The 24,557-nt window shown below is 52.1% G+C and overlaps 3 long non-coding RNA genes across 3 annotated transcripts in view; 2 read left to right on the forward strand and 1 right to left on the reverse strand.

The window, feature by feature from the left end:
- The first annotated feature begins 10,160 nt into the window (after nucleotides 1–10,160).
- LOC138847442 (uncharacterized) lies at nucleotides 10,161–13,572 on the forward strand. Its single transcript, XR_011385274.1, has 2 exons — nucleotides 10,161–10,457; nucleotides 13,326–13,572. It is a non-coding gene; the product is annotated as an uncharacterized lncRNA (long non-coding RNA).
- Nucleotides 13,573–15,545: 1,973 nt separating this feature from the next.
- LOC138847443 (uncharacterized) lies at nucleotides 15,546–18,520 on the reverse strand. The gene is made up of 2 exons (XR_011385276.1): nucleotides 18,317–18,520; nucleotides 15,546–16,499 (listed from the first exon to the last, which is right to left on the reverse strand). It is a non-coding gene; the product is annotated as an uncharacterized lncRNA (long non-coding RNA).
- Nucleotides 18,521–19,414: 894 nt separating this feature from the next.
- The window catches only part of LOC127493381 (uncharacterized), a 57,451-nt gene continuing 52,308 nt past the window's right edge, over nucleotides 19,415–24,557 (forward strand). The window contains exon 1 of the long non-coding RNA XR_011385275.1: nucleotides 19,415–19,669. This is a non-coding gene — a long non-coding RNA (uncharacterized lncRNA). The remainder of the gene's footprint in view (nucleotides 19,670–24,557) is intronic.

Genomic DNA, 24,557 nt, shown 5'->3' on the forward strand with positions numbered 1-24,557 from the left:
CTCTCCCTCTCTTCCCCTCTGCCTGTCCTCTCCTGCTCCCGGCCTGACCTGGCTGTCACCCGCTGTGATTCCCTTGCATAGATGCTGAGAGAAGTTGGTGGAACCTGGGTGAGTCCCTGCCCCTGCATCCCCTCTCCCTAATGCCAAAGCTGCAAGAGAAGGGTGTGGGCATAAATTACACCCATCTGTTCCCTCCCTGCTGGGGCAGGCGCAGAGGGGAACACATGGGCCGTGTTGTGCTTTCCGTGTGCAGCTGACAGGAACAATGGGAGGGAAGAAAGTGGGCTTAGTGAGGCACCTTCCCCACCCTGCCTCCATCTCCCATCCTCCCTTCAGGGGGTCCCAGGAGCCAAGTTCTTTTTTTTTTTTTTAAGATTTAATTTATTTAAGTCAAGGCTGTCCCTAGATCCCAGTAAGAGGTATCCTGGACAAAGGGAAAGTGCCTATCAGGTCATCACAGAATTTCTGCTTGGTGGAGTAGTGTGCAGACTGCAGTAGCTGGTGTTCTTGGGAGTGGTGATAGCCTTGCCTTCTCCAACACTGTTGGCATCTTCCCGTCTGCTGAATCTGCCCCGTCGCCTTTAACCATGCTCAGATCTCTCATCCTAGAGCAGGCCCTCTCTCTACCTCGTGTTTCTGCCAGCCCCAGCTCCACCAGTCTCTGTCCCAGCCCAGTAAGAGTTAGTGTGGACAAGAGCCATCTGTGCTGTGCGGGCTGTCTCCATTTCCTCACCTCCCACCCACCCACTGCTCCATCCACCTCCACCTTTGCTGCTTCCCAAGGACGCCGTGAGCGCCACAGTCCCAAGTCAGTAGAAATTTCCCATTTATTTGATTCGAGTTCTTCAGCGGCGTTGGTTAGGGTGAAGACTCCATGCTGTTAGACACACTTCTCACGCTTTGAGACCTCACAGGCTCACGACTTTCCTCCCACAGCCTCAACAGCTCTTCCTCAGCCCCCTTGGTTGGTTTTCAGAATCAGCTGCCAGGTCTTCCTGTGCTGGAATTCTCCCTGTTGGGATGCAGGTCTCCTATGATCTTTCTTTTTACTTTATCTCCAGGGTGCCTGATCTACTCCCATAATTCAGTGACCATCTCTACGCTGATAGCTCCCAAAGCTCAATCTTTCTCTAGAGGCTCTAGCTTCAGACTGGTGGAACCAAGAGCATAGCTAACATCTCTACTTGGATGTGGCCCCTACTTCCCAAGCTCAGTCACTGCTCAATGGTTGTCACCCTTCCTCCAATCCCAGTGTCCTCCAGGAAGTGGCACTATCCCACATCTACCAGTGCAGCTCAGAGACCTGGGTCCACCCCTGTTCACCTTTCCCCGTCATCCCTCCACTTCTTAACACTCCAAGTCTTGCATCTTAGGACACCCTTCAGCCTGAGCGTGTTGGGGTGGCTGGTCACCCTACTAAAATCACAAAGCTAAACCCTAAGTCTCTTCCGTGACTTGAAAGGCCTCACATGATCTGACCCCTGACACTTGACCTGCCTCATCTCACTCCCTTCTCTCTTTCCTCTGTGGGTCCCAGACTCTGTTCCTTCCCTGTCCAGAGCATTTGTGCATAGCATTGTTTCCTGTGTCTAGAACATTCTTCCTCCCCTTTTTCTTAGTTCTCCCTTCACCCTTCCACTAGCAGACTAAACATCCCAACCTTTGTTCAACAGAAGCCACTCTTTTTTTTAAGGTTTATTTATTTGAAAGGTAGAGTTACAGAGAGGCAGAGAGAGAGAGAAAGAGAGAGAGAGAGAGAGAGAGGTCTTTTATCTGCTGGTTCTCTCTCCAAATGGCCACAATGGCTGGACCTGGGCCTATCTGAAGCCAGGAGCCAGGAGCTTCTTCTGGGTCTCCCACGCAGGTACAGGTGTTCAAGGACATGACCCATTTTCTGCTGCTTTCCAAGGCCATTAGCAAGGAGCTGGATTGGAAGTAGAGCAGCCAGGACTCCAACCAGAACGCATACAAGATGCTGGCACTGCAGGAGGTAGCTCTATCTGTTGTGCCACAGCGCAGGCCCCACAAGTGTTCATTTGCCACTGCACTCCCTGGCCTCTCACAGTATGTGCGATGTGGTCAGAGTGTGATGAGTCAGCTACCTGATGCACCTGCGCTCACTCGGGTGAGCCTGATTGTGAGGCTTTGGCTGAGGAGCCATGTAGATGGGTATGTGTGTTCTAGAGAGAGTATTTTGGTGGCCCTGGGCAAGATGGATTGGAGAATATCTGCCCCTTTAGGGAGTTTGCTTAAGAGGCCTTGGTGGCATCGTGAGTGTGAAAGGATGGGAAAGTGGCCTTGCAAGGCAGACTCCTCGCCACTTGGAGTTCAGCCGCATATGGGCAGTGAGGAAGGTGGGAGAATTGTAGGTGTTTCTCAGCTTGGGGGTTTAGAGGCTTGGTTACCTGGTGACGGGTCACGTGGTTAGGCATGGGGAGTTCTGTCTTAGCCAAAGTAAACATGAGAAATCAGTACACATGACCATGATGATTTCTTGAATGTCTCATCCCCACATTTTTTGTGAAAATTACGTTTTCTTGCACGCTCCTGGGATCCATTTGATCTCTCCTCGCTAACTTCTAGCTTCCTGAAGACAAGAGCAGGACTCTTGGTGAGTCAAGGAGAGACGCACACGGAGTGCTGTCACCCAAGAAAATGGGCAGAGCTGTGGCCTGGAGGTTGGATGCCTGCTCACCTCACCAGCTCTGGCGAGGTTCTCACGGGCAGGTTCCTGTTCCTCTCTGAACTCCCCCACCTCCACCTCTACAGGAGTCTGGGTGTTTTTTAGTGGTTCTTAACTCTGTCTGGGGAGCTTTAAAAATACAAGTCATCAGTCCGCATTCCCTAGAGACTGAGATTTAGATGAGCTGGAGTGGAAGCCCGGCATTGGAAGTTGGCATTTACTTATTTATTTAAAGCCAGGTAACCCTCAGCTGCAGTCGGATTGAGACCTGTTCCGTGAGATGATCTCGAGACTTTTCTGCCCCGTGTGGGCCCCGCAGCGCCCTGGTTTGACCTGCCTTGCATCTCTTTGCACAAAGTCACCTGCAAGTGCCTCAGGGTCCCAGCTTTGCACTTGGGCTCAGGCAGCGGGCAGTGGGCAGTGGCAGAGGCCGTTTTCAGCCCAGGCAGGGAAGCAGAAATGCAAAGTCGGCAGAGAGAGGGGGATGGGGTGGGAGCTCCGTGAAGAGGAACAGATTGAAGCGATTAACATTTGATCAGTTTGCTATTGTTCGTCTGCAGACCACAGCTTATGAGGCTGCTTAATAAATGTCTGGTCCAGATCCAACCCAGAGCCGCCAAGTGGGGGTTGCTATGGTTCCCGAGGAAGTTGTTTCCCACACAAGTGACTGCTTCCCACCCGAACCGTGGAAGACCCGAGACTTCCCTCTGCTCCTCCACGCCAGCCCTTCCCAGATGAGCCTGCGGTGGGAGGGACATCTGCCCAGGGCTGGGACCATCCGCAGGCTCCCGGGGGGAACTGGCCATTGGTGGCATCTGTCTGTGGCAGCTGCTAAAACTGGGCCCTGTGCCTCTTCCCTCTGCCCACTTCCAGGTGGTCCCATAGTTTACTGGTGGTGTCATCTCAGCATCCCAGGTTTCGGGGTTCCCGTGTGGCTCTTGACCGCAGGAGAGGAGGGGTGGTCAGAGAGACTGGGGCTTGCAGGCGTGTGTGTGTGTGTGTGTGTGTGTGCACCCATGCTTGTCAACATGAGCGAGTGTGTGGGTTTTTGTGACTCAACGTGGGTGAGCGGCTGTGTGAATGTTTGTGTCAGTGATTGTGTATACTTGTCAGCGATGGAGTGTGTGCTGAGTGTGCCGTGTTTAAGGATGTGTGTGTGTGTAAGTGGCAAGAACTGGGAGTAAGCGCCAGGCAATGCAGCTACATCTTAAAAAAATACATTATGACAGATTTACAGCAACTGAAAACACCCATATAAATACCATTCTGTTTAAGAGATAAAACTTGACCAAGACAATTGAAACTCTCAGCTCATTCTTGTTCCATCATATTCCTCTACTCCCTCCCCCTGCCCATCAACCCTATTGCCCATTCGATGTTTACCCTTCCCACAATGCAATTCACACTCTATTTGTTCCACGGGATGGGCTCCTCTCTGTCTTGAATCCTTCTGTGAACTGTCATCAATTAAGTGTGTGCGTGTGTGCGTGTGTGCTTTGTGTGTACAAGCACATGTGTCGGGTGCCTGTGAGGCGATGGGGAAGAGCAGAGAAAATCTGTGCCTTTCCAAGTGCTCTTCAAGTGTGGTGGCATCTTCCAGACCCATCACTCAAGGTTAACTCCCTACCCTGGCAGAGCTGTTTCTCATTTGTACATCAAGACGAAGATGAAATGATTGAAGATGTGCCTGAAGAAATGGTACGTAGTTAGCGCTCTACTGCTTGTAACTTTTTTTTAAAAATTTATTTATTTATTTGAAAGTCAGAGTTACACAGAGAGAGGAGAGGCACACACACACACACACACAGAGAGAGAGAGAGAGAGAGAGAGAGAGAGAGAATTCGTTCTTCCATCCGATGGTTCACTCCCCAATTGGCCGCAACGGCCAGAGCTGAGCTGATCCGAAGCCAGGAGCCAGGAGCTTCTTCCAGGTCTCCCATGCGGGCGCAGGGGCCCAAGGACTTGGGCCATTTTCTACTGCTTTCCCAGGCTACTGCAGAGCTGGATCAGCCAGGTCGTGAACCGGCGCCCATATGGGATGCTTCAGGCCAGGGCGTTATCCCACTGTGCCACAGTGCCAGCTCCTGTAATTTTTTTTTTTTAAATCAGTGATTTCAAGGAGGTCAGAAGCCCAGCCAAACTTATATTAAAAAAGCAAACAAATCAGAGTTTGTTCAGAAGAGGTGGAGAGAGGCTAGTTGAAGCCGAAGCCTTTCTTCTTTCATGCTTCCCTCCCTCCTTTCCTCCTCCTCCTCCTTTGCTGTCTCCTGCAGTGTTTTCCTCTTGTGCAGTGTGAAATCGGAATGAGGGCAGGTTGGGGTGCTATAAAGGACTGTAGTAGAAGGTCCCCTGCCTGCTTCCTGCCAAATAAAACTGCATGCAAGGAAGGTGCTTTGAGACACAGCAGGTTTTGAATTCACAGCCATCAGCGTCCATACACATTCCAAACCGACAATGCCTGCATTCCACCCAACCAGGATTCCGGCCTTAGACCCAGCAAGGAAACCGGAGGCCTTTGCTGGTTCATTCATCCATTCACTCGCTCACAGCCAGCTGCGTGCCGGATTCGCAAAGGTGGAAAAGACTCTCGTGTAGAAGAGACAGACAACACACAGTAAAAGAGAAGGCATTTGCTAGTGTCGCTGAGAAATAACCAGCATTAACAGACGCACTCAGCCCCACGGCCTTCCCACCACTCTACAGGTCTCTTCCACGCCTCCATACTGGACCGGGCACAGCTAGGAATGGAGGCGTTGGAGAGATGAGTTCTAGCTGGGTAGTGTGAAGACAGGGCACTGCCATACTGGGAGCGCTTGGCCTAAATGAATCCTCCCACAGCCACCGAGACAATAGCATACCCCCATTTCACAGGTGAACAGACTGAAGCTTTGCCTAGGAAACATGCGAGCAGGAAGGTAAACCCAGGTCCTCTGCCTTTCTGGCCCAGCCTGGCCTTTTGAACCTCTTCGATGGCAAGAATGGCAATGTGACGAGGCGAAGGTGGTTTACAGTGAATAAGAGACCAAGCACCTGACACCGACCCAGAGTGAGATAGAAAGTTCTGGGTAGCATCGGTGTAGGAAAGCTTCCAAAAGTAAGTTGTCTCCTTGGCTTTAAACGAGTGGCCGTTTTATTCCAGGGACCTCAGCTTTATTCTTTCCTGAGGCTAGGGTTTAAATCATATATTCCTGGGACAATTGCTGAAGGAAGATTCTTGGGGTAAGAGAACGGGGTGAGGGTGGATAATGCTACCTGTCATGGGCATAGGAGCTGAAGTCCAAGCTTGGTAACCCTTTCCCACCAGCTCGGAGCTTTTGTGATTTGTTAAGGATAACAGAAACACTTCTGTAGCTCCAGTTGGGTAAAAATATCATGATTGCAAAGGCTACAAACATTTTTCAATTACTTCTTAGTTTTTTAATTAAAAAATGTTTGAGCCCCAAATGATTTCCACAGTTTCCTTCAACGGGGATTAGATCTGAGTTTCAAATTTTCAAAGTTCAACTAGATTGGCGTTTCCTGTGTCCTAAAAATGTCTTCAATTAAAAGCAAGAAAAAAAAATGTATTTTTTTTTCATCCTCATCAAGCTAAAAAAAAATGGCTGAAGGGATTTTATTCAAACTTTTCCCCAAAATTCACCTTTTGCCAAGACCCAGCATGGAAAATTTCAGCCCAAAAGGATCACTCATTGGCAAGTTACCCGAGCTAATGAAAACAGAGAGGCATAAAGAGAGCCTGTGTGTAGCTCTAACTATAGTGCTCACTGGAGCCCACATTGTAAGAGAAGAAGGCCTCATTCAATAACCGCCTTTTAAGTCTTTTTTATCATCAATATGGATGAGACTTGGATTTGCAGTGGTCACCAGAGGGAGAGCACTTACTCTGTGAATACAATCTGGGTAATGACATTATCTCAAGTGGAGAAAGGTGGGACTTGCTCCAAGGAGCCTCTGACTCATTCATTCGTCCATTCATTCATTCATTCCTTCACTCCCTGATGTTACATGTGCACTGAATGCCTGCAATGCACTTTAATAGACGATGGGAAGTCTACGGTGGGCCCACATTCATGGGTTATGCCTGGAGGAGAAGGAAACAGATTAAATGACAAACCAGGATAGATTCTGTGGGGCAACAGAGCTGGGTGCAGAGAGAGAGAGAGAAAATCAAGAGTGTTGGTGATAAGGGCTCTGCACCGGTAGGGAGACCAGCAAAGAGCTCGTATTCATTCATCCCTCAGCAAACGTTTAGTGAATGGCTGCCATGCCTCACAGCCTACACTGGGGGTGCACCCACACCAGGGGAGAGCAGGCAGGTTAGCAAGAGCTCCCGAGTGCCCGACAGGCGCTTTAACGCAGTCACGAGCCAGTTCTAATAGGGAGACGGGGTGGGGGCTGCTGACTGTGTGGGGGCTGCCAGCAGTCAAGGAAGATTTCTGTTGGAAGGGACAATGTGACAGACGCCTGTTGAGAGTCAATGTTGGGGACCAAGAGATGAATGAGAACCAGCTGCCTTCAAGGAGGCTGCAGCCCACCTAGTCTTGCTTCCCAGCTCACCTCTTTGAGGGTCTGGAGCCTGTGGTGATGGATCCCACCTCTCCAGTAACAAGCGTGGAACTTGACCCAAAAGAAGGCTTAGGGGCTGGCCTTGTGTACAGAGGGTTAATCCTCCACGTGGGACACGGGCCTCTTACACGGGAGCGGCAGTTTGAGGCTAGGTTACTCTGCTTCCATTTCAGATTGTTGCTATCGCATCCTGGGAGGCAATGGGTGATGGTTCAAGGGCTTGGGTCCCTGAGACCCATGTCAGGGACTCAGATGGAGTTCTGGGCTTCTGGCTTCTGCCTGGCCCAACCCTGGCTGTTGCAGGCCATTTGGGGAGTGAACCAGCAGACAGAAGATCTCTTTTTCTTGCTCTTTCTGTTATTTAGTCTTTCCAGTCGATAAAAAGAAATTCAATTTTTTAGAAGGGTTTAGTAGATGGTGGATCCCTTGCTCTGACATCTCACGAGGCACCAAGTGGTGAAAACCTTGGCTTTGAGAACAAGAGTGCCTGGCTGTGTTACCATCAGCAGTTACTCTCTGTGTTGTTTTCCCTGCACGCAAGGCAGGATTAATACATACGCTTACCTTCTAGGGTTTCGAAGGACTAGGGGTGATCATGTGCCTCCAGTCACTGTAGGGATGATCAGCACATGTCGTGCTGATAGATTTTTTTTTCAAGATTCATTTAGTTTATTTGGAAGAGTTATAGAAAGAGAGGGAGAGACAAATGGCTACAATGGCTGGGGCTGGCCCAGGTTGAGGCCAGGAGCTAGGAGCTTCATCAGGGTCTCCCATGTGGGTGCAGGGGCCCGAGAACTTGGACCATCTTTTACTGTATTCCCAGGTGCATTAGTGGGGGGCTGGACTGGATGTGGAGCAGCCGTGACTTGAACCAGCACCCATATGGGATGGGGGCACTGCAGGTAGACGCTTAACCTGCTGCACCAGAGCGCCAGCCTGGTCCTGATAGATCTTTAAGTGCAGTCCCTAACTTCCCACCACCTACCTGCTAATTCAGCCTAACAGTTATGGGCTGAGGATGTTTTGTGGCGGGCATTGTGCTGGGGGCTGGAGATTTAGCAGAACCCTGCCACAGATCTGGGAGCCTCCATCCTCATAAGGTGGTTATATTCCAAAATCTCCCTAATGAGAGTTCTTGGCCTCATCCACTGGTATAAAAGGCCATTTGTTATCTTTGTACAAAAAAAAAAAAAAAAAAAAAAGGCAAGAAAAACCGGGGGTGTCCAGTCATCAGCGCATCTGGCTTTGAGGTGAAAAACTGCCAGAACTTTGGAACTATCTTGTTAGTTTTGACATCAGAAGACAGGGAGATTGCCCATTATTAATTGGAAGTAAAAACTTGGTCGTGGCCCCGAGTAAGGGCAAGGCTGAGATTTCTCAGATCAGTGAAGACTCACCACGGTTGTTTTTGCTCAGTTACTAGTTTTATTTTATTTTATTTTTTATTTGACAGAGTTAGACAGTGAGAGAGAGAGACAGAGAGAAAGGTCTTCCTTCCGTTGGTTCACCCCCCAAATGGCCGCTACGGCCGGCGCTGCACTGATCCGAAGCCAGGAGCCAGGTGCTTCCTCCTGGTCTCCCATGCGGGTGCAGGCACCCAAACACTTGGGCCATCCTCCACTGCCCTCCAGGGCCACAGCAGAGGGCTGGACTGGAAGAGGAACAACTGGGACAGAATCCGGTGCCCCGACCGGGACTAGAACCTGGTGCCCATATGGGATGCCAGCGCTGCAGGTGGAGGATTAACCAAGTGAGCCACGGCGCTGGCCCCGGTTACTAATTTTATTTAGGGAGCAGGAGGAACTGGAGGAAGGAGGTTCTCACAATGCTGAATCGAGGTAGCCACGTAAATTGCACTTGAGAGGGGCAGCGCATCCCTGGGGGGGGGGGTTAGTCTGCCTCAGCCTCAGTTTGCCTCTGTGTAAGATAAGGACAACCAAAGCAGCTGGGTAGGGGCCGGGCTGAGGCTCAAGTGAGGGCATGAACTTGGTAACACGCAGGGCGAATGCGGTTCACCGTGGGTTTGCTCCTGGGATCTGGGACATGAGCTCAGCCAGGACTCAGCAACACTTCCTCCTTTTCTGTTTTCTGGGTGCCTGCCTAAGCCGGAGGTGGTGGCAGCCTTCAGGGGCTGGAGGGAACCTGACCAGCCACTGTCCTCTGAACCCGGGTTTGTCCTGGGTATTCTCTGTTTTCTTTGGTGCACTTGTCTTTGGTAAAGACTTCTCACCCTGCCATATGTGCCCAAACTTTGCAACGGGCAGTTGCAAGAGAAAAAGCAGGTGGAGAAAGGGAACTGGACTTGGTGAGTCTGGGGTCTGGCTGGAGCCCAGCGACACTTTAAGCGGCAGCTAGTTACAGCCCTGTCCCCAGACAGGGGCCCTGGGTCCCAACCTCAGCCTCAGGGCCCCCGAATCCCTCTTTTTCCTCTCCAGGGAGTCAGGACTTCAGAACGCAGGCCCAGCCCTACGCGCTCCGGCCAGCCTGCTGCGGACTCGCCTGGCCCGGCCTCCCCAGGGCTCTGCGAGGCTCGCGCGCGCCTGGGTGGGCCTGGGCCCTGGGGACAAGGTCAAGGTCGAGGTCGGGTTGGGCGGCGCTGGCGCTTGGCACCGGCCCTGGCCCCTTGCACGCACGCAGCAGAGCGCGCGAGGCCTCCTCGCAGGCCGCGCCGCCGGCCGGTCGGCCGGGGGAACTGATCCGGCCGCGTGTGAGCGCCGGGATCCCTGCTCCGGCCTTAAATATGCCGGTTATTTTTATCCCCCTACGTCAGGCGGCCAAGGCCATCCCCCCGGCGGCCGCGGCGGCTGCTGCACAATGTTTCCCTTTAGTCGGGAGGGGAAATGGAGGGAGGCCAGACTTCCTGATCACATGGTGCTGAAGTCAATGAAAAAAAATTAAGGGGGACCCCTCCCTTTTTCTTCGGGGCCCGGTCCAGACCCCCTCCTTCCCAGCTCCCCGCACCCACCCCCGCCGGGCTCGGCGCGCGGAGCCTCGCAGGCAGGCCCGGGGCCAAGCGGGCGGCCGGCAGAGCAAACATAAACACGAGATTGTTGCAGTAATTGGTGGCTCTGCGCACACCGAGGAAATGAGAGGCTTGTACGAAACATCAGCCGACAAGAAACGGGGTGATGTCAGACAGCCTTCCAGGATTAGAAACCCTTAAAAGCTCCGAGCCCGCGGCCCCGCCGAGAGCGGCTCGGCTCTCCCGGTAGGAAGCGGGGATTTCGCGCGCTCTCCTCTTCCTCTTTTCCTCTTTGTCTCTCTCCCCCTCCCGATTTATTCCTCCCTCCCTTCCCTTTCTTGCTGTCTCTCTCCTCTCTTTTCCTCTTTCTTCTCTCGCTTTTATTTCCTTTCCTTTTTTTTTCTTGAATTAAAATGAAAGGGAGCAGCCACGTCGCACGGCTTCCATTGCTTTTCTTTCTCTTTTCCTTGCTTTGAGCCCCCAAAGCGGACTCGGATTCTATACCACCCCAGAGGGGACAGTGACACGGGTGTCTGCCGCCCCACGGCGTTGGTTACAGCTGGCTCCTTCTCGGTCCCCTTTTCTCGTTCCCCCTGTTCCAGGTCGAACTGTGCCTTGCAAAGATTTACAAAAGGGCTGGCTGGGCCGGAAATAAACAAGAGGCCTTTACCAAGGAGGTACCAATGACATTAGGGAAAATGCTGGCCCAAGCCTGGCAGATTCAGAAAAGAATACAGACTCCTGCCTACTGCTGCCCGGTTTGCTCTTCATGGTATGAGATGGTTAAGAAGACACACACATGCACACACACACACACACATGCACACACACCCCACCAGCCCGCAGGTCAGGGTGGCTACCTAATGAGCAGAGGGAGGGTCCTGTGCCAGCACCACCAGGAGGCCAGGCCTCACCTGTTCCCGGACACAAAAAGTGCCACCTGCCCAGGCTTTCTGTCCCCGGGCTCGCCAGGGTTAATGAGGCGCTGTTTGTAAAAAGCTTGAGACCCCACAGCGAAAGGTACCCACCCACCATGGTCGACCCCTTTTCTTTCTTTTTTTTTTTTAAAGATTTATTTTATTTATTTGAAAGACAGAGTTACAGAGAGAGGAAGAGATAGAGAGAGAGGTCTTCTATCCGATGGTTCACTCCCCAATTGGCCTCAATGGCTGGAGCTGCACCGATCCGAAGCCAGGAGCCTCCTCTGGGTCTCCCATGCAGATTCAGGGGCCCAGGTACTTGGGCATCTTCTACTGCTTTTCCAGGCCACAGCAGAGAGCTGGATCAGAAGAGGAGCAGCCGGGACTAGAACTGGCACCCGTATGGGATGCTGGTCCTGCAGGCCAGGGCTTTAACCCACTGCGCCACAGCACCAGCCCTGCCATGACCCCTTTTCCAAGGATGATTTATGCCCAGCTTTACCCAAGTAGGAACCCCGGGAGCATTTTCTGTTCTTTGCAGCAGGTGAGCCCAGCACCTGGCTCCTTGCTCGCGGGCACTTGGGAAGCCTTTGCCTCTGCCTTAGGAATTGGTCTGTCACCTCCTTGCCACAAGGACAGGCTTTTTTCCTTTTCTCTCCGAGCCCAGGAAGAGGTCACAGGGAGATTGCATTTGTACACCTTCAGAGGAACGGGACAAGTTCCAACGCTTGGGGTTCCCTCATTGCTGTCCCCAACCTGATCCCCTCCCCCACAGGTTCACAAATCTTGCAACAGGCCCCCTGATGGCTGACACTCTTGAGAAGCGGTCATTTGAGCCAAGGATCCTCCCTGGTCTTTTCCAATATGGGCGGGGTTAGACCACTGGCCAAGTGGTCATGGCAGCGGTGGTTCTGTTTTCCTCTTTGGGGTGTGTGTGTGTGTGCACGCGCCTTGTGTGCTCTGCAGATCCCAACGGGATGCCGCGTCTCACTCCTCCAGTATCCTTGCATTAGGAAATGGGGTCTCTATGGCTCAGCCTTGGACTCTTGGGGGTCTCCCTGGTCTACTCTTGCTCCCTCCCCAGGCTTATCACATCACCTGCCCTCCGCTGGTGGGTCCTTCCCACCCCCTGGCATAGCTCCCCAGCAGGCAGACTGCCTTTCTCGGAGTGTGTGGGCCTCAGAGCGTCACAGCACAAGTTTCATTCCCAGACTTGCTGCTTAGTAGCTTCAGACTGCACGTAGCTGATTTCCTTCTCTGAGCCTCCATTTTATCATCTATAAAGTGGCGATAAGGACGGAGCCGCTTCCTAGGGTAGTAGGGAGGTCTGAATCGGATATGACATGGCCTGGTGTCTGTCCTCAGACAGGAGCCCTTTGTCATTACGCTGTACCCAGTGAACCCCTGCCTTGCCGCAGGATCCCCTGGAGGGCACAGATGCTTGTCCGCACCCCCACCCCACCCCCGCTCCCAGCAAGCTCCTGGTGATGCAGGAGCTGCACACTTTCGGTCCACACTGATGGCACCTCCATGTCTCTGCCACTTCTTGGCCACACCCCTTGGCAAGGCCACACCCTTTGCTGCTGGCCCAGGTCAGCGCTGCAGTCTTTCTGCTCACTGCAGGCTCCTCCCTCTCCCCACGGTGCAGGCTCCTCCTTCTCCCCACGGTTGCCGGCTCGCAGCCCGCCAGCCCCTCCACTGCCTTTTCCCGCTCTTCACTGCCCCGTGAGTCCTCCATGAGGTGCAGGTCCCATGCCTCCTCTTCCCTGAAGCCCTCTGGCTGTTCCCTCCAGAGTCAATCTCCTCCCTCCGTCACTCTCTGCTCTCCACTCCGACTTCCGCAGGGGGGTTGGTTTTACTCCAGTCATCTTGGGACTCAATGGCTTCTCCATGCTGGGCCTGGCTCATGCTTGATTCTGAATCACAGCCCTGACTCATGGGGGGCTCCATGCATGTTTGTTGAATGAATAAAAGCATAAGCAAAGTGGCGGTTCATCCTCTAGAAAATCACAACCTGATAGCAGGCTGATAGACACGGCCCCTCCACCCCTCCCCAGCCTCTAGGGTGCCAGCCCTGTCTTGATTTCAAGGGAAAACGCAGGGAAAGGTGTTTCGGTGCAGTGATTAGGATGCTACGGGGACACCCGCATTCCTACTGCAGTGCCTGGCTTGAGTCCCGCCTACTCTTTTTCAGATCCAGATGCCTGCTGATGTGGACTGTAGGAGACAGCAGTGGATGGCCAAAATGCTTGGGTCCCTACCACCTATGTGGGAGCCTTGGACTGAGTTCTGGGTTCCTGGCTTCAGCCTGGCCCAGGCCCAGTTTTAATGGACATAGTGGGCATTTGGGGAGTGGGGGGACGAAGTGAATCAGAGGACAGAAAAATCTCTGTCTCTCTGCCTTTCAAAGAAAATGAAAATAAATAAATGAATAGATAAAATGGCGTTATTTGTCTAACTCTAACCTCCACCTCCCTTTGTATCACCGACTCACCCAACGATATTCTTCTCACCACAACAGGGTAACTGGAGTTGGGGTCAGGATGTGACTAGCAAAAGCTTTATAATCCAGAAGGGGAAAGACCCAGATCCAGGCCAACTCAGATGCAAAGATCTCCTCCACCTCAGCACCCCTCTTCCCCAAACACACATGCTGATTTGTGCCCCCCCCCCCACCAAACACACACATTGGGGGGGGGCAGAGATGGAGCCATTGTCTATGGAGCTTCCTGCCAGCAGCCAGTTCTAGCCGGGCTTGGCTAGAACGTTCCCTATGGCCGGTGGAGTGGGCTTGGTTGCCATCCAGGGCCTCCCTCCCCACCGGGCTGCAGCTTGCAGCTCCCACATGAGTTGGCCTTGGCTGTAACCCAGAAGCCCAGAAAGGCAGCCAGAGCTTTGGAGAACTGGGGGAGGCTATCAGAGGCTCCATGCCAGAGCCACATTCGAGCTACGATCCTTGTGGAACAATGCAAGGGTTAGGACTACGGGGTAATGATGATGGGAAGAGTGAGCAGGTGCTTCCCATGAGCCTGCAGTGCTGTGTCCCTCGTACGGAGGGAGGGCTCTGTGGCACCGTGATCACACACACAATTGCTCCTGTGACCAGTGAAACTGGCTCTGTTCAGAGCCCTAGGTAGCCAGCTCCAGAGGCCGGTTCCCACAGACGGGGAGCAGAGCAGGGTGGGAGGGGGCAGGTGATGGCTCAAGTAGTTGGGTCCCTGCCATCCACTTGGGAGACCTGGATTGGATTCCTGGCTCCTGGCTTTGGCCTGGCCCAGCCATGGCTGTTGCAGGCATTTGGGGGAATGAACCAGTGAGTGGCAGATGTTTCTTTCTCTGCCTTTCAAATTAATTAATTAATTAATTAATTATCTTTAAAAAAGAGAAATGCTAATAATCCCACAAAGGTGGGCTGCAGGGAACTGAGGGGGAATTAGGTGGCTGGAATTTCCAAGGTGGTTCCAGGACCCTTGGGTCTGGGGGACGCTGGTTGAGCAGCCCACCCGGAGGGGTGCCCAAACTGGTAGGAAGGCTCATGGCACCAGTCTGCTCTTGGAAAAACACGGATTGCTGTGTCTTTCCTTCTTTCTTTTTTTTCCCTATCCTCTCTCTCTTTTTTAACACAAGCCAGGCTGAGTGTGGTCTGAATAAGGAAGGAAATCAATAGGAAATGCCTTTGGAAAATGAGATTTTTTAGAAAGCATGTCATGTCATCATTCTTGATGCAAACGCTTGGGCCTAGCAATTTGAAACAGGAAATAGGAGAAAGCAAAGCAGCCAATGAGAGGACGCATGGAAGGCCTCCTCCTTTGAAAGCCAGCTGTGTCGCGAGGGCTGGCAGCTGGGGACACAGGGCCAGGTCACATGGAACTGGTTGAGGAAAACAGCGGGTGTGAGCCTGGAGAAGAGCCGTCTTGGCCAGGACAGGGGAGAGCGCTCTGCAGCGCTATAGGACTGAGGTTCTGCGTGGGCCGGAGAGCCGGTGTTGTGGGGGGCAGTGGGAGTGCGCATGCTCCGTGCGGCTCTAAACCTCGGGGATGCACTTGTCGCAGGAAGCAACAGATCCAAATGGTTACAGCTCCAGAGCCAGGGGTCAAATCCACCTGTACCGCGTCCTACCTTGGACGAGTGATTGAAGAACTCTGGGCCACTGTGTTTTTTTCTTCTCTTTCTCTGAACTGTTTCTTTATCTGGAATACGAGGGATTTAGGTGAAGAAACTGACAGAGAGGTCTGAGACTTGCTCAAAGTCACACAGCTAGGGAGGCATAATGCATTCTCATTGTCATCTCATTGACAAAGCAGGCAGTGCAGCTCAGCTGGAAGAGGCAAAGGTTTCTTCCATTTATAGGACTTTCTCATAGTAATACCTTCTTCATGGAGTTGTTGAGAGAATGAAATATATGCAAATACAATTTATTTTATTTTTAAAAAAGATTTATTTATTTATTTGAAAGAGTTACACAGAGAGAGAGGGAGAGGCAGAGGGAGGGAGGGAGAGAGAGAGGTGGGGGGCTTCCGTCTGCTGGTTCACTCCCCAATTGGCCATAATGGCCGGAGATGCACCAATCAGAAGCCAGGAGCCAGAGGCCATCTTCTACTTCTTTCCCAGGCCATAGTAGGGAGCTGGATCGGAAGTGGAACAGCCGGAACTCAAATCGGTGTCCATATGGGATGCCGGCACTGGAGGTGGTGGCTTTACCTGCTACGCCATAGTGCCGGTCCCAGTGGTAGGGATTTAATACAGAAAGGCAAGGATGTGCTAAGGAGAAGGGACCATTTCCGGTCCACTCAGAGACAGGAAGAGACCCAGCTGTGTGTTTGGCTGGTCCATACAGTGCAGAGTTCCGTAGAAAGGGTAACAGGAGATGGGACTGGATGGCAGCGGGGGCCAGCATGGAGGACTGAGGCATCCGAGTTAGGAGGGTGGACATGGGTCCTGTAGGTCATGGCTATTCAAAGAAGGCTTCCAAAAATGCACAGCTCAGAAATTCTGATCCAGTAGGTGTGCGTGGGGTTTGGAAATCTGCATTTCTAACAGGTTCCCAGGGGATGCTGATAATGCTTCCTTGAGGCAGAACTACTTCTATTGGTGAAGGAGGCAGCTGGGGGATTAAAGGTGAGGTTCAAGGGCAGGTTGTAGGGCAGCAGTGCTCTCAGGCTGGCTATCACTGAGTCTACACAAGCAACCACCTGCCCAGGGTGGGCAACTGGGTGAAGGGGGAGTAGCAGGAGCTGGCATCCTCCATCCTCCAAAACCAGCTGCAGCCCTCGGGGTTGGCGGGGAGACGGCTCAGTAAGCTCCAGGCATTGTCACACTCTATTTTCCTCCGTTACTAAGAGTAGAAGTGGAGAGGGTGACCTTCTTCCTGGAGATCCCAGGGAGAGAGAGAGAGAGAGCAAAGAAGAACCTCTCAGCGACCACTCCCTCGCACCCTCAGCCGTGGCCCGACGCCCACCTCGGGTGGCACGTGGTCTCCCGGGGTGGCAGAGGAAGAAAGAACGGTGTGTGAGGTGGCATCCCACCCTCTCTGTCAGTGCCGGTGGAAAAACAATATTTGGTTAGTGAAACACTCTGCTACAGTTTCATTTGAAAAGCTGGCTTTGATTAGCAGACTGCAGGGATTGATTTATGAGGACAAATGAAAGAAAGAACAAGCACAAATATGTAGAGCTCACCCAAATGATGACTAAGGGGGCATGAAATATACAGAGACCTTGCGAGTGGGGATGGAAATGACTTATTAAACTGTGTGGTTCCCTCTTGGCTTCACGCAATTGGAGCTCCTGACAACGTTCTTTTAGTTTGTAGCCTAGACTGGCTTCAAGTCAAGGGGCGCAAGAGAGTTTGAGGTGCACACTTTTCCTAAGAAATGCCCATCTCCAAAAGTAGTAATTTTTTATACATATATAGAGTGAGTCTATTATATATCAATATGTAAGGGATCTATTATATGAATGGAATATAACATATTTAATGAAATTTAATATATACAGGATAAGGAAATCTAATAATATACAGTAGTGTGCTGCATGCCAGTGTTTCAGGCGAGGCATAAATGATGGTGGTCCCGTACTATTTTGTTGCTAAGAGACACTGTAGCCTATTTGGTTCCTGTAAGTATAGCCTATGACGTTAGTTCATGTAAGTATAGCCTATGACGTTCACACAACAACATAATTATGTATCCCTGTTGTTAAGCAATGCTCACTCTGTATGAAGTATACCTCATTTTTTCTCTTGCTTCCTGGTCTCAGGCACGTGCAGGGCTATCTATATATTGGCACATTGTTCGAACATGAAAAACCGGAAATGATCTAAAGTGTTCCTCAGTGGGGGTGGTGGTGGTGGTGGTGGGGTGTGTGTGTGTGTGTGTGTGGTTAGATCATAGATCACGGCTCCAGACTACAGAATCATCGAGGGCTCTTTGTGAAGAGGGCCGTAGCTCTGTGTCTGCACGTGTAGCTTCTCAGGTACAAGTAGCAGGGTTCAGGTTAGTGTGGCTGGGTGGTCCCTTTAATCCACAACCTTACCCACCCCCAAAGCCATGTCTGTCTCCTGTGACACACAGATGGGTACAAACTCCAGAGAAAGGCCTGGAAGAATGCACATTAAAATGGGCCCCCGGAGGGGTGGGGAGATGGTTTCTCCTTTGTATGAGATGTCTGAGTTGTTTGCATTGAGAATGTATTGATGTCTTGTATAATTAAAAAATGCTGAAAAACACAACCAAACCCTGTTCTGAGCCCTGTGAGAGAATGATGAGGACCACAGGCTCTGCTCTCTGTCCTCTTTCTCTAGGACTTTGGCCACCTCCGAGCAGTGTCGTCTCTCCTTGTCTTTGGCTGCTGGTGATACCCATGGGCTCCCCGACCTCCACCCCCACGGCCACTCCCCACCACTTAAGCTAGCTTTGTTCTGCCCTTGGCTTCAGTGTCGCCCGTGCGATTGGCTGCCTGCAGGGCTGTGTCTCTGAGAGAGCCCGTTGGGTTCCAGCCCTTTGGTTCTTGCGTGGCCCCAAATCCTTTCGGATCTCTGCCTGCCCCCCTACCCTTCAATCCAGCTGAGGCGAGAGCACGTTGGGAGTGAGACAGTGGGAGCCACATCCACCCCAAGTTCCCACGGGGCAGGGTCCCTGCGCAGCCCCCCTGCCCCCCAGGGGCAGCCCTTGTCTCGCTGGCTCACCGCCTGCGTACGTTCCAGCAGTGGCTGCTCTGCACTGATTCCAGCTTCTCATCCCTGGGAGGTCTGGCCCAGTGGTGCCCACATGTCCGTGGTGGGCAAACAAGAGCGATCTTCTGGGACAGGCAGGGGATCGTGTTTTTCCACTCTCTGCAGTACTCTGGCCAAGGAGCATGCTCGTTCCAAGCGGCGTTCTCATTTGTAAGCTGAGAAGGTTGGTTTCGTCGGTTTCTGAGCCTGCTTCCAGCTCTGACGTCCGGCCCTCCGTTGGGAGCCCTTGCTGGGCCTGCTCTCCTGTGCAGCCCGTGGGTTGTCCGAGTTCCTTCTCATGACAGCTATGTGGAGCAGGCAGGGCGGCTCGTGTTTCCCCACTTTACAGCCACGGAAGACAAGGCAGAGAGAGGTCAAGGACAGGCCAAGGTCACTCAGCGGCACTGGGTTCTGTTCTCCAGGAGGGAGTCTGTCTGATGGATGAGAGGGACGGGATCACCAGACAAAAGTGATAACAGCATAAGGGAATTGGAGGGGGCGGCAGGGAACAAGACCCTGAAAAGAGCTCACTGGGGCTGGGGCAAGGGAGGGGGGAAGGGCAGAATGGAGAAGAGGCGGGGACACCTTTCCAACACCTTATAACTAAGTCCACCTCAAATACTTCCTCCTCCAGGAAGTCCTCCGGTCCACACTGTGCTGGTAAATGCTAAACAATCATGATCCCTCCAAAAAAGAAAAAAAGAAAAACAAGCCTTTATTTCTAGACTCTTCTGGTCCCTCCCACTGGGGCAGGTTTCCTGTTTGCAATGTGAAGCTGTGAGCGCTCAGTTAGGCAGAGCCACCCCGCACGGGCTCAGGGCCATGGGTGAGGGCCAAGTCCAGCACATCCCGGGGTCCCCGGCTCCCCTGCTGCCGCGTACCCAGTCACCGCTCTGCTGAGGTCATCTGTCCATCTGTCTCTTCCGTGGCGCGGTGGCAGTGGCTCCAGGTGGGCACCCCTGTTTGCTCAAAGGATTTAATGATGGTTACGAGAATGACATCTGTTAGTAAAAGGTGTGAATCCACACAACGTGGGAGTGACAGCTGTGCCTGCTCTCCTCTGTCTCCCAGGTCTGGCTGAGAGCGCCGAGGGCACACGAGACAGGGGCTGTGAAGGAGTGGATGGATTCTTCACTCTGGTGGACACACAGGTCTGCTTCCTTATTCTGCTTGCTTCTGACGAGCCCTTCCCTACTCCCAGGAGACTCAGCGCTGTGTGCTGGCTTTTGGATTTCCGTGGAAGATCCTCCCAGCAATCCCCGCGACAGCAAGGGCCTCCAGACTCCAACAGCTGGGGTGAAAGTGCTCCTTGGCTGAGGAGGCGTGGTGAGTTGCCTTTGGGGACTAATGGAGACTCCATTTTCTCTTCTCTTCTCTTCTCTTCTCTTCTCTTCTCTTCTCTTCTCTTCTCTTCTCTTCTCTTCTCTTCTCCTCTCCTCTCCTCTCCTCTCCTCTCCTCTCCTCTCCTCTCCTCTCCTCTCCTCTCCTCTCCTCTCCTCTCCTCTCCTCTCCTCTCCTCTCCTCTCCTCTCCTCTCCTCTCCTCTCCTCTCCTCTCTTTTCTTTTCTTTTCTTTTCTTTTCTTTTCTTTTCTTTTCTTTTCTTTTCTTTTCTTTTCTTTTCTTTTCTTTTCTTTTCTTTTCTTTTCTTCTTTTTTTTTTAAGCTGGCCATTGGAGAGTCCTGTGCCTCCGTGATCCAAACTCCCTCCTCTGAGGGCCACTGGTGTAACCTGCGCTTGCGATGCCCAGATCCCTGGTTCAGGTCCTGCCTGCTCAACTTCTGAGCCAGCTTCCTGCTACAGCACTGGGGAAGGCAGTGGATAACAGCTGTGAGGTACTTGGGTCCCTGACCTCCACATGGGAGATCTGCTTGGAATATTCTGGAATCCTCACTTTGGCCTGGGCCAGCCTTGGTTGTGGGCATCTGGGGAGTGAACAGGAGGATGGAAGATGGCGATCTGTCTCTCTCCTCTCTCTGTCACTTTGCTTTTCAAATAAATAAATCTTCAAAAAAAAAAAAAATTCCCTCATGTGGAAAAGGTGTATAAAGCCACCACGACTGCAGCTTTTCTAGAGCTAATGAGACTGCAAAATGAGTTCTGGAGCCTGGGCTCCGTGTTCTGTTTGTGCCCCACCCCCATGCCTATGTGGTCAGAAGGCTGACCAGGGTGATACCCCTTGCTCTCTGCCTTCCGTGGCTCTTCAGCCAGTGGGAGGGAGCGGCAGAAGTCCGAGGGGCACACGGAGGAGACAGAGGCTGCCTTCACTGCCCCCCTCCTTGCCCCCGGCTTTAGCTTCCTTCTAGCCAACGACCCCCCACCCCCACCCCATCCAGCTCCAGCTCCAGCTCCCGCTGGGTGGCCAGTGCCGCCCCCAACCCGGGCTCCACTCAGCCTGTCCCAGGATCCAAGAGGAATTAAGTCCTCAGAGTTGTTTTTGTTAGTTTGGGGTGTCTCAAAACCCGTTGTTATTTCATTTAATTCCAGGCAGACTTCGACAAACAGTCTGCTGAATACAATTTAAGTGTCCCAGGTGAGCGTGCTGTGTGCTTCCGGCCAGTACTCGCACAGTGTCAAGCCTGGTGCCCGGGCATGTGAGAGAATCCTTGTAATAATAGCGTGAGCAGCCACCCGTCATTAAGGGCTTAGTTTGGGCTAATCTCTGTGCCAAGTGTTTTTTTTTTTTTTTTTTTTTTTTTTTTTTTTTTTTTTTAAGATGTATTGCATCGTTTAATCCTCACACGGCTCTATGTGGAAGGTACTAATTATTATGCCCATTTTGCAGATGAGAAAAGCAGAGCTCTAACAGTGTTAGTGACTTGCTAAGTCACCCAGCTGGCAAACGGGGGAATCAGGGATCCAATTAGTTAAAGTTAATGACACTATTATTCGGGGAGCGGGGAACATAGTTCAGACTCAGTCACTGCCGAATCGTGGACCCAGCGGTGCGAGGGACACGCTCCCTGGAGGAGGAAGGGCCCTCGTTCGGAGCCCCAGGCTTCTGAATGGCTGTTCTGGGAGCTCTGCCGATGGCGTCTGGACCCCACTCGCCTCCACGGGCCCTTGGCTCTGGTTCAGGGAGTGTCTGGGCTGCCGTGTTCTCAAGCCCCAGGAACGAGGTTTCCTTCGTCACCTCTTACCCGCATTCCCCACTCGCTCTGAGCTGCCAGAGCAGCCTCGCTGTGGCTCCTCCGCCCTCCTGGTCACCCACGCCCACTGGTGTTTACGTCTGCAGCATCTGGGGACTTCGTTAGTGCAGAGGCTACACCCTCTTCCTGCCCGTCACACGCACTGCGCATGAGCAGACTGAACCTGGCTCCCTAGGGTCCCTGCCTGACATGGCCGGCAGCCGGGCCGGACAGCTTCTCTGGGAACCCTCAGCCGCACTGATGGAGGCATCTCTGCAGGGTAAACATTCCCGTGGGGAACCGTAGCTGCACTGGGTTCGAGGCCGTGGTAAGCTCAGCCTCATTTGGGCAGTGAGTTAGAAAGAGCGCTAGTGCTGGAGTCAGCCAGACCTGTGGGCTGGTGGCTGAGTGATCCTGGTCCAGTTGCTTAACATCTCTGAGTCTCAGGGATCCTTATCTGTAAAACTAAAAATAAGCAGAGATGAGGATTGGGGTTGTTGCAGGGAAAACACCTGGCATGTATTTTTTTTTTTAATTTCTTTATTTAAAAGGCAGAGTTACAGAGACAGAGACAGAGGGAGAAAGAGAGAGAGAGAGTGTCTTCCATCAATTGGTTCAGTCCCCAAATGGCCACAGTGGCCAGAGTTGGGCCATCTGAAGCCAGGAGCCTGGAGCCTCTTCCAGGTCTCCCATGGGGGTGCAGGGGCCCAAGGACCCCTTCCCAGGCCATAGCAGAGAACTGGATCAGAAGTGGAGCAGCTGGCACTTGAACTAGTGCCCATGTGGGATGCCGGCACTGCAGGTGGTAGCTTTACCCGGTACTCCACAGCGCCAGGCCCCCAACCTGGCACATCTCAGGTGCGCAAGTCTCTCATTCTCTTTCTCTCTCTGCTTAAGACCACTTTTGGGAGACCAAAGACCAAGTGGTGTGGAACATATTTGTCATTTATTTGCTTGATTTCGGGGTGTTCTTTCCACGATGTTGATTTGGTATCAGAGATAAGAAAGATAATTATCCTCGTTTTGTAGACGAGCATTCCAAAGTTCAGAGAGTCTAAATTAATTTGCTCATGAGCACTCACAAAACAGGTTGGGTGTGCAGTCGACTCTCATTTATATCGCTTTTTATCTTTGTCTCTTGCCATTTTGGAAGAACATAAAGAAACAACCCAGTGATTCAAGCCGAAAAGAATCGCCTTTTTTCTCATGTAATATTGGTCTCCGTGGCTCTTGGCCTTATTTTTGTTCATCCAGAGTTGCTCTAGCCCAAGGAGTTCACATTTGTTTTTTGTTTTTTGTTTTTTCTTTTTTAAGAATTATTTATTATTTGAAAGGCAGACATACAGAAAGATATATATATAGAGAGAGAGAGAGAGAGAAAGAGAGAGAGAGAGAGAGGTCTTCCATCCATTGGTTCACTCCCCAAATGGCTGCAATGGCCAGGGCCAGGCCAGGTCGGAGCCAGGAGCTTGGAACTCCATCTGGGTCTCCTACATGGGTGCAGGGACCTAAGCAAGCACCTGGGCCATCTTCCACTGATTTCCCAGGTGCATTGGCGGGAGCTGGATCAGAAGTGGAGCAGCTGAGACTTGGACTGGTGCCCATATGGGGTGCTGGTGTCACAGGCAGCGACTTTACCCGTTGTGCCACAACATCAGCCTCAGATTGTCATTTGTGATTTTACAACCTCATCATCCAGTTCTTGCTATTGCTTGCTTGAGCTGAGCTTCCCAAACTCTTCGTGAGATAGCACCTATCAAGGATGGGCTGCAGGCAGCTGTACTGGTGGTGGACCAGTACTGAGGGGGTCTTCCATGGCAATTGGGTCAGGGCTTAGTTGAGACTCAGGGTACGGGTCGTCTGACAACAAAGTGAGTCTCAGTATCACAATCGTTACTATGAATTTTCTCCGTATGAAGCTCGAAAGCTGAAAAGCACTTTTTTCCTTTTTGCTTCCTACATCATCTTTTTATTGAGATTCAGAAGAGGAAGGTTTGGCGGCTGGCATTGTGGCACAGTGAGGAAAGCCACTGCCTGCGATGCCAGCATCCCATATGGATGCTGGTTCGTGTCCTGGCTGCTCCACTTCCAATTCAGCACCCTGCTGGTGGCCTGGGACAAGCAGTGGGTGATGGTCCAAGTGCTTGAGCCTCTGCCACCCCCTCAGGAGACCCAGATAGGGTTCCAGACTCTTGGCTTTGGCCTGGCCCAGTCCCAGCCATTGCTGCCATCTGTGGAATGAACCAATGGATGGAAGTCTCTCTCTCTCTGTATGTGTGTGTGTTTCTCCCTTTCTCTCTGTAACTCTTTTAAATAAATAAACCTTTTTTAAAAAAATGAGTAAAAGCTGGAAGCTGTCTCTCACCTGCCGAATTGTGAGCCCCTTGCTGGGGATCTGAATGGTTTCTGAGTTCCTCACTGTCCCTTCCCATAGTGCTTTGCACAGGGCTCTGAGCAAACACGAGTGAGCAAACATTTACTGAACACTCCAGTTGTTCGCCTTCTAATCCTGCTGCTTTCACAGGCGGGAACTAAGACGTCACCCGGTTCTGGATGGCTGGACCTCCTGGCCTTACATTTCACGTGCTGTCCTCTGTCCGTCTGTCCAGCTGTCTCTCGGTACGCCCATCAGTGACGGTGGTTGAGCGAGATCAGCCTTTTCTTTCAAAGATTGCCAGCAGTGTCGTCTATGCTGCTGGTGGAAGGCGGGTGAACGGAGCAGGCGAGATCTTTCTCACAGAAAGGGTTATAATGAGCTTCAGCTGTCTGGGTGGTTCACTCGCCATGTGAGAAGCAGAGGATCAAAGAGGCCCATGTGTCACCATGGGAACTGTCCCAGTTTTAGAATCTTTATTTCTCCAAGGCCTGGGAATGAACACATGGAGAGCAGGAAAGATTTGGTGAATGGGAAGTGATGCAGGATAATACTTTAAATATAAATCTTGGAGAAGGAACTTGGAGGGTGGAGAAATATTTCGAGCAGACTTTTAAATAGCCACCCGACTCCCTTTCTCCAGGATGAGGAATCGACGGAAGCCGAGAGGAAAGAATGAGGGTCCTTTAGCTGGAAGCAGTGCCTTGGGAGTGGT

Source organism: Oryctolagus cuniculus, chromosome 1 (genome assembly GCF_964237555.1).
Source record: "Oryctolagus cuniculus chromosome 1, mOryCun1.1, whole genome shotgun sequence".
Classification (NCBI taxonomy): domain Eukaryota; kingdom Metazoa; phylum Chordata; class Mammalia; order Lagomorpha; family Leporidae; genus Oryctolagus; species Oryctolagus cuniculus.